This window comes from Capsicum annuum, unplaced genomic scaffold (genome assembly GCF_002878395.1).
Source record: "Capsicum annuum cultivar UCD-10X-F1 unplaced genomic scaffold, UCD10Xv1.1 ctg1706, whole genome shotgun sequence".
NCBI lineage: Eukaryota > Viridiplantae > Streptophyta > Magnoliopsida > Solanales > Solanaceae > Capsicum > Capsicum annuum.
Window position 1 is genome coordinate 105474 of NW_025822696.1, and position 8283 is coordinate 113756.

General features: G+C 30.4%; 1 pseudogene; it reads left to right on the forward strand.

The window, feature by feature from the left end:
- Positions 1-1056: 1056 nt before the first annotated feature.
- The window catches only part of LOC124890379, a 20577-nt pseudogene continuing 13350 nt past the window's right edge, over positions 1057-8283 (forward strand).

Genomic DNA, 8283 nt, shown 5'->3' on the forward strand with positions numbered 1-8283 from the left:
GGCTGGGTTGCTCCTCGGCCAGAGAACTGTTCCCAAATTCACACACATAAGAACTAGGAGATAAATAAGGAAATTAAGCAGTGTAGGAGTTCAGTAAAATAAAGGACACAAGGTTCAAGGGAGAAAAACCATGACCTGCCTCCAGGATTTCTAAACACCACTATATCCAAGTAACCTCTTGAATGCAGACTCCAAGGACTAACCTCCTAATCCTTTGTTTACAGGCAATACATCTATCACAAGGAAACTCAAACAGTAACTCTACTGTTTCACCTTCTAGCTAACTCTAACTGGACTCCACAAGCTAACTTTAGCTTGAACAATCACCTAACTCTAGATGATTACGAAGAAATGGTTACATCACAAACACCTACTGCAATCATAAGCTAAAGTAGGCAGACTTTTAATAATAATATTACAAAGACTCAGTTGCAACAAAGAAATAAAAATACAACTCTATGAGCAATCTGTTCCTTGTTACAGCTATCAACCTTTGATTTGCACTTCAAAAAAGATATTTAATTATGAGAATATAGAAGTGTTAGGTATCTTGTTGAGGAAGATGAACAATCTATATTATGACACAAGAAAGCCTAGGAGCAATCTCATTGGTTGAGGCAACAAGGTGGCAACAACTCTTCACCAATTTTTGTACTATGTGTTAACTGAATTGTTGACTGTGACAACGACAGGTGAGACCAACTCGTTCCCTAATGAGTAGAAGCCTTTGTCATCATAACAAAAACTTCAAGGAACAAGTCCTAAACTATGAATTTGTCAATCATCAAAACTAAGTACTTAACAAAGATAAATCAAAATCTTATCAAGGATAAGTTAGTAATCTCATTTTTTAAAAATGAATAGTTTTCTTAAAGGGCTTACCCAAACCTCTTATTTCGGAACCCAGTGATACATAACTCACCGCATCTATCTCTATATAATGGAAGGCTTGCTATGAAGTTTGAAGCACTATTATAGCTTTCATGATGAGACCCCAAATGCGAAGAAAGATTGCTTCTCTTGTTGGCCGTGCCTTCCGACTTCCTGCTTACTATCATGCTTCCCATTTACACTATATATAATTTTAAGAAGAAACTCCTAGAAACATTGGTGTCAGATAGTAGTACTGAACAACAACAGTACTACGATTTATTTCTAGGGGAATGGGTACCAAATCCAGAAGGTCCTTATTACACATACATGTCATGTAATATAATTCAAGAATTTCAAAATTGCATGAAATATTAAAAACCTGATACATATTTCTTGATACAAATATTTGAGCCACGTCAATTTCTTCAGGGAAAGATCTCTGGCCTTTGTTGGAGATCCCGTTGCAAGAAATCATATGCAATCATTGATATGCCTCTTGGTCCAGGCCAGGGTATGTTCTCAAATTATTTGTCCTTATTCATACTATATTGTTTTTATTTTCATCTGTATCGAATTATTTATTGCGTTTTTCTTTTATACCTCTTAAAAAATATTAGTTTTGAGAATGTTTTGACTATTTTATTCTTATTTAATTTATGTATTAATTTGAGCTTTCTTCATTGAATATTTTCTCTGTTTGTGTATTATCTTCTTATTATTGAGATATTTGTAGTGGTTCAAAACAATTACTACTAAAAGTAACTGGGAAAGCATAATTAATTTTTTTCTGAACATCTAATATTTTTAATAACCAGAAAAAAATAATTTTGAGACCAATGGAGTACATCTAACATATTTAATAATCAGAAAAAGTTAATTTTGAGACCCAGGGAGTACTACTAGACTAGATCTAAGTCATGCAATTATTTCTTTCTTGTTACAACTTTACATTTTAGTCGGTGTTTGGCCATGAAAATTAAAATTTTTAAAGTTGAAGTTCAAGTTGAAGTTGTGTTTGTCCATGAATATAATTGGAGTTGTTTTTGAATTTTTGTGAGAGAAGGAAGATGAAAAAAAGTGAAAACAATTTTTTCTTGTTTTTCACTTTTCCATATACAACTTCAAGCTGTATTTGAAATTCTCATGGCTAAATATCAACTTAGAGTTGTATTTGACATAAAGTAATTTTTTTTCTTTGAAAAAATGAAAAAATTCTCATGATCGAATGGGTCCTTAGTTTGTCGTGATGATTTTAGTATTTGACTGACCTTTGCACTAAGCGCATGTTTTTTTATTTTAAATAATTGGATTTAACTTAGAGTGAAATGCCAAAAACATACCTAAATCATCTTTTTTTTTAGTTTCATACCTAAACTATTGACGGTGTGAGAAACACACCTAAACTATCACTCATTAGTTTGAGAAATACAACTCAAAATGAATAAAAATCAATTAAAATAATTACAAAATAAAAAAAATGTGTTAGCAAACAAGAATAAAAATATGCTATGCGGACTGATTTTTAATGGCTATACACACCTAAAAAGTTTATACGCAAATATTTGGTCTAGCCAGCTTTTAAGAGTGTTTCTCAAACTATTAAGTGATATAGTTTAGGTGTGTTTCTCAAACTAAAAGTGATATATTAGGTATGTTTATCACACTTCCATTAGTTTAAACATGAAACTCAAAAAAAAAGGAATAATTTAAGTGTGTTTTTAATATTTAACTCTTTTAACTTATTTACACTGTGAATATGGAAGACTTATTTGTATATAGGTGTATTTGAATATGTTATAAGTTGTAATTCATCTTGTTTTTTAGGTTATAACTTCTCATAGAAAATCATCTATACATACTACCAAAGCACTTCTTAATTTAATCAAAATCAATTTGAGGTTTATCTTATTTTTAGGTAGAAGATGCATTACTTTTTGCATTAAGTATACATGCCTTTTGAGTGCATCAAAAAGTTGAGTTTTAAGTTTATGCCATCAAGTTAAATCGACTTACAGTAAAGATTTTCGTAGTAAAATTGATATAATAACTCGAAAAATAAAATAATAATTTGCTATAACTGGTTATTGAATTGAAATGTATAAATATGATCACAGTTTACACTCCAAGTGTACATAATTCAAATCTAAAAATTATGCTGATGTGAATTATTACATTACCCTTAATAATAAGTGAAGTTTTTGTGGATTATGAAGGATATTCCTGTAATTTTATATTAATTATAATCTTACGTGTTGCTATGTTAAGTCCTTGTGTGTTGCTTGTGTTCGCTTCTCAAATTCCTGTAATTTTATATTAATTATAATCTTACGTGTTGCTATGTTAAGTCCTTGTGTGTTGCTTGTGTTCGCTTCTCAAACTCCGAGCTATCTCTTTCGTACCTTCTCCTTTCCTTCATTTTGCATTTCTCAATGTTATCTCAAAAATTGTATTTTCTTCATTTTTTCTTTCAGCGCCAATTCTCACTATAATAACTTTTACCCTTTTCACTATACTTGAAAATTCTTTTGCTTATTGTTTTCTTTTCAGGTTATTCTAAACACGTTCTGCCTAGATTGTATTTTTTGTTTGGGTGAGTTTCTATCTCATTTGTTTCTTCTTTGCTTTGTGTATTGATTTTGTTCATTTTCTGGAGTTATTAATTATTATTCTCTTTGATTGTGGTATCTTGAATTAATTTTGATGTCGTCGATTTTTTTTATATACTTTTTTTCCTGATTTCTTTATAGAATGTTGTACATGCAATAATTTCAGTGACATATTTTTCTTTGATCTCTACTAATTTTTGCAGCTTCATTACATTTATCTTTTTATATTCTTCCGAAATAGGAGTTCTACAGATGTCCATAAGGTGTTTGATAGAATCTCTGGCATAAAATAAGAATCTGCACGATGTGTTTCTTTCTCAAAAATACAAGTTCTATTTGTCTTTAGTTAGATTTAACTTTCATTCTTGCTATTTAATACATTAAGCATGTTGCACCATCGAATTAAGATTATACTAACTTCAAGAGCAACAAATTAGTGTTGTTATGTATGGTGATGATATTGAATCCTTGAGTCTGCTAAGAGAGCTATTTCACGAAAATAAATTCATAATACCATGTTTTGTAATCTTGTTACAATTTTCTAGTACATAGTTTATTTCTCTTGTAAATCCTCCAAGGGAGACATAATCGGTTTGATGTGTCCATAGTTTGTACCAAGAAGCTTGAGGATTTGTCAATCTACTAATATTTGTTTAGCACTCTATTCGTTGTAGTAAATATCTATATTTGGATTTGTTTAATGTATTTCCTTTTCCATTCTCATAAATCAAAATCAAAAATGATGATTGTTGGTTGGTATATGATGCCCCTATATTATCATTCTTTTTTAAAATCTCATTCAATACAAAGGGTTAAAAAGTTGATGTATTGCTTTGCCACGCACTAGGTGGGCAATTAAATGTGTATAATTCTTTACTTCTCATGCAAAGCAATAGATGTACAATTGTCTGAATTTACAAGCTTAAAACTATAAATGGAACCTATTTTAGGACAAGAATCACCAATGGGTTAAAATTATGGTTAAAAGACAGATGCTTTCTTAGCCAAAATTTGAAACAAGTACGGCTTTGTTTCACTATATTTTCCTCAATCGTTATCAAGAATCATATACTCATTGTTTCCCATTTAAGATTCGAAGAAACGTGATTTATTGTTTGTATTTAAAAACTTTTGGCTGTTGAAAAATACCGCAAAACTAAGTGAATTCTCAGTAGAAGTTAGTAGTTGTGTGTTGCATTACTTGTAGTCATCGATCAATATAAAGGGCATGTCAATATCCAAGTTTAAAAAAATGTTATTTGCAAAGAAAAAAATGAAAATTTTGCTCGTAGAACTCGACGCAGCTGGCAAAACAACTATCTTATACAAGTTGAAACTTGAAAAAATTGTTAATACCATTCCAACCATTGGTATGTGCTATCTCATCTTTATGATACATTTAATTACTATATCCAATTTACACTTCTACATACATATCTCATCTATGACGCGCGAGTTAATATTTCACCAACTGCATATGATAGGTCACTACATAAGTTCTACTAGGTGCTAGACAGGGAAACAACAATTACGCATGTACAACCATCTGTTGAGTTAGAGAAACCCCTTCCACCACCAACCAAGCTGAACATCACAATCTTTGACCGGATCGCTTAGATGCTTGTTAATTTCAATATAAAAATTGATATATTAATCATGCTATTTATCACAATACTGAAATATATGTACTTCAACATGCACATACTTATTATATTTTCTTATGCTTTACAAGCAGATCTACTGACAGTTGTTCTCCGTTGTGGTCCTCTTAAATATGCAGGCCGTTTTCAAAAGAAGTATTGAGAAATTACTATTGTCAATAATTAGTAAGTATGGTATTCAACATTATATGCCTTTATTTTTTATTAAAAAATATGAGTATATCTTTGCAATAAATGCTCACAAAATTACACTTATATGTCCTACATTTTCAGGAGAAAATAATTTCTTCTCACTTTATGGGAGGATTTTGGGGAAGTGGAAGAAAATGAACTCCAAGCTAACATGAAAAAGGCTAAACAATTTTCTGTAATTGTGGGAAGATTTTGGAGAAGTGAAAGAAAATAATCTCTAGTCTAACATGAAAAAGGCTTAACAATTTCCTGTAATTCTTGAAAGGAATATAGAAATATGTTCTTATCAGGGTATGGATGCATAAATATTTTTTACTAAAGTAACTTTTTGAAATAACATAATATTATTCAAAATTTTCACTATATAAGTTTGTCGTTGTAGACTAGGTTCAACTCAACAATACGTATTGGTCCTACTTACTCCAGGCATTGAAGCTCATTGACTGGTGCTCATATTTCACCATTATCGACTATCTTTAACTAACATTTAATGAGCATATTGAACACATTTTTTGGTATGATGACAAAACAAAAATGAACAAACACATGCTTTCAAGCTACATATCAGGCTCTGCTGAGTTATCCACCCTTCACATAATGACTTTTGGCCTCCAACAACCTATCTCCATTGCAGAAATTTCAACACAACCTTTCGTAAGTTTTATACATTGTCAACAATGTATTGTTGAAGTATTCTTTCAGAATGTAAAGTTTCATTTATTTTCTGATCTCTTATTTGAATTTTATAACAATAACATTTACTACAAGAAATAATTTTTTTTCCTTTCCTTTTGATAAGACTTCAAACTTCATGTCAAGGAGTCCACTAATAGGTGTCATATTCATTGTACTTGACAGTTGTTCATAACCACTGTAAATTTGCTTATTACAATGACTATATGTTTTCTGAATTCTCTTAATACCTGTCAACCATTTTGACCATAAGAAATTTACCAATTGACTTTTGCTACTAACTTTCAGTATGTCCATCGAATTAACAGTGCAACAATCGGTGAGTTTTAGCTATAGGATATTTAAACTAGGTAAATGTCCATTATTGGGTTTGAGTCGTGAAAGTAGAAAATCGTGTTGTGGGGTACTTTACATGTGTGGGTATATTTGGTGTGAATCTGAATTAACTTATTAATAAACTTTGGGTACCGGATGATTAAGCTGGAGAAAAGAAAAAGCTTTCACGAATGGCATACTCTTTAATTTGCCATTGAATTAGTGGATAATCAAGTTATATCAACTTTGTCAGTTAATATGACAGTGCATCTGTGATTGAAATAAGATGTTTGTTTGTTTAGTTTGGAATAATTTGTTTTGTGGGCTCCATTTGAAGAAAGCTTTCAATCTCTTTGTTCGTGTGTTGGAAGTGAGTCTATTTTGTTTAGGTTGCCATGAAACATATTTCCTTGAGTTATTTCTTATTCTCATGTGTTACACTAGACTTTGAAGTCAAGGAAAAAGATGTAATTTATTTGTATCTTATATCAATAATATATAATATAAAAAGAACAATAGATAACCACTGAGGCCAAGAGGTTCATTGACTACTGAAACTAAGGATTCATGCTATAAGCAAAAAGTTTTTCAGAAAACTCATCAAAAGAGAAAAATGAGTTGTAACCTTTGAGAATGTCGTCAATCTTGATATTTTTTCTATGCTTTTACATGGTGTGGTATAGAAAGTAGAATACACAATATTCTTCGTTTTCTAGGCATGTTTTGGGTCTTGTGACACTGCACGCTCAATTTACACATACTCTCTCTCTCAATGAACTTACAAATAAAGATTAATTTTTATGTGTATCTTTCTCTTATCTGATTCTTTTGTTTAGAAAGTGCAAAGCTATTGTGGTAAAGAGCAACTTCACTCTAGTTCGAAATGAAGAAATAATGCGTTCAATTTCTCAACATCATGAGTCTGTAAAGCTGATAATCATTACATTGCGCCTTTCTACGATTATTTTGAGTCACCTTTTTCTCCTTTTTATATTTCCTTCTTCTCATAGTATTTTATGTCTAAGTAACTCATCAGTTGTTTACTTTGATGATGTTGTATAAGTATTTGATTTGTAGGATTAAAGAAAATAACTTAAACATTCTTTGTGGTTGATATCCAAGAAGTCCAAAAAAGGAAAAAAAATTAATGTAAATAATCATTAGATTTATCCATTTTTAAAAGAAATTTACCAACTGCTGGAATTGTAGAAATTTCTACCCACTTCAGAAGTATGTTACAATTATCTAGATTGTAGGTAAGTTGATGACACTGAGATAACCTGATTATCTGCAAATATCTGGAAACTTCAGTGCACGGATTTTGCGTATGTTCACTCACCCGTGACAAGGTAAAATCAATTTTCATCCATGTTTTCTTTGAATTTAACTATAGAAAAGTTGTATATGTCAATACTATATAATTACATTAAATCAAAAGAATGGCCCAGACATTTTTCGAATATGATAAAATAAAAGAATGATTTCTACTTGACTAAAATACAAGTTTGATCTGATGCAGGCCTTAAGAGATCGTCATTTGTTTGCTTGTGAGAATCTGCATTGTTACAAAAGTTCAGTACTGAAGATAATTTTTTTAGCTTTTCGGTGGATACTAATCTGATTACTTCTTGTTTGGGAGAATTACAATGAAGGGACACTACTAAAAAAAGGGTAAAACCGACCACAAAAAATCTACCACAAATTGTGGTCGGAAAAAATAGACCACTGGTAGTCGGTTTTTGAATTTTTTTATTTTATAATTTAAAAAAAAACGACCACGAGTTGTTGGTTTTATATTTTAAAAAATCAAAATAATTATTACAATAATTTTAATATTATTATTATTTATTTAACAAATAAAAATTTTTAAAAAATAATAAAACGTCCACGAGTGGCCGCTCTTCTTTGAAAAAAATAATTTTAAAAATATATATAAGTGGTCG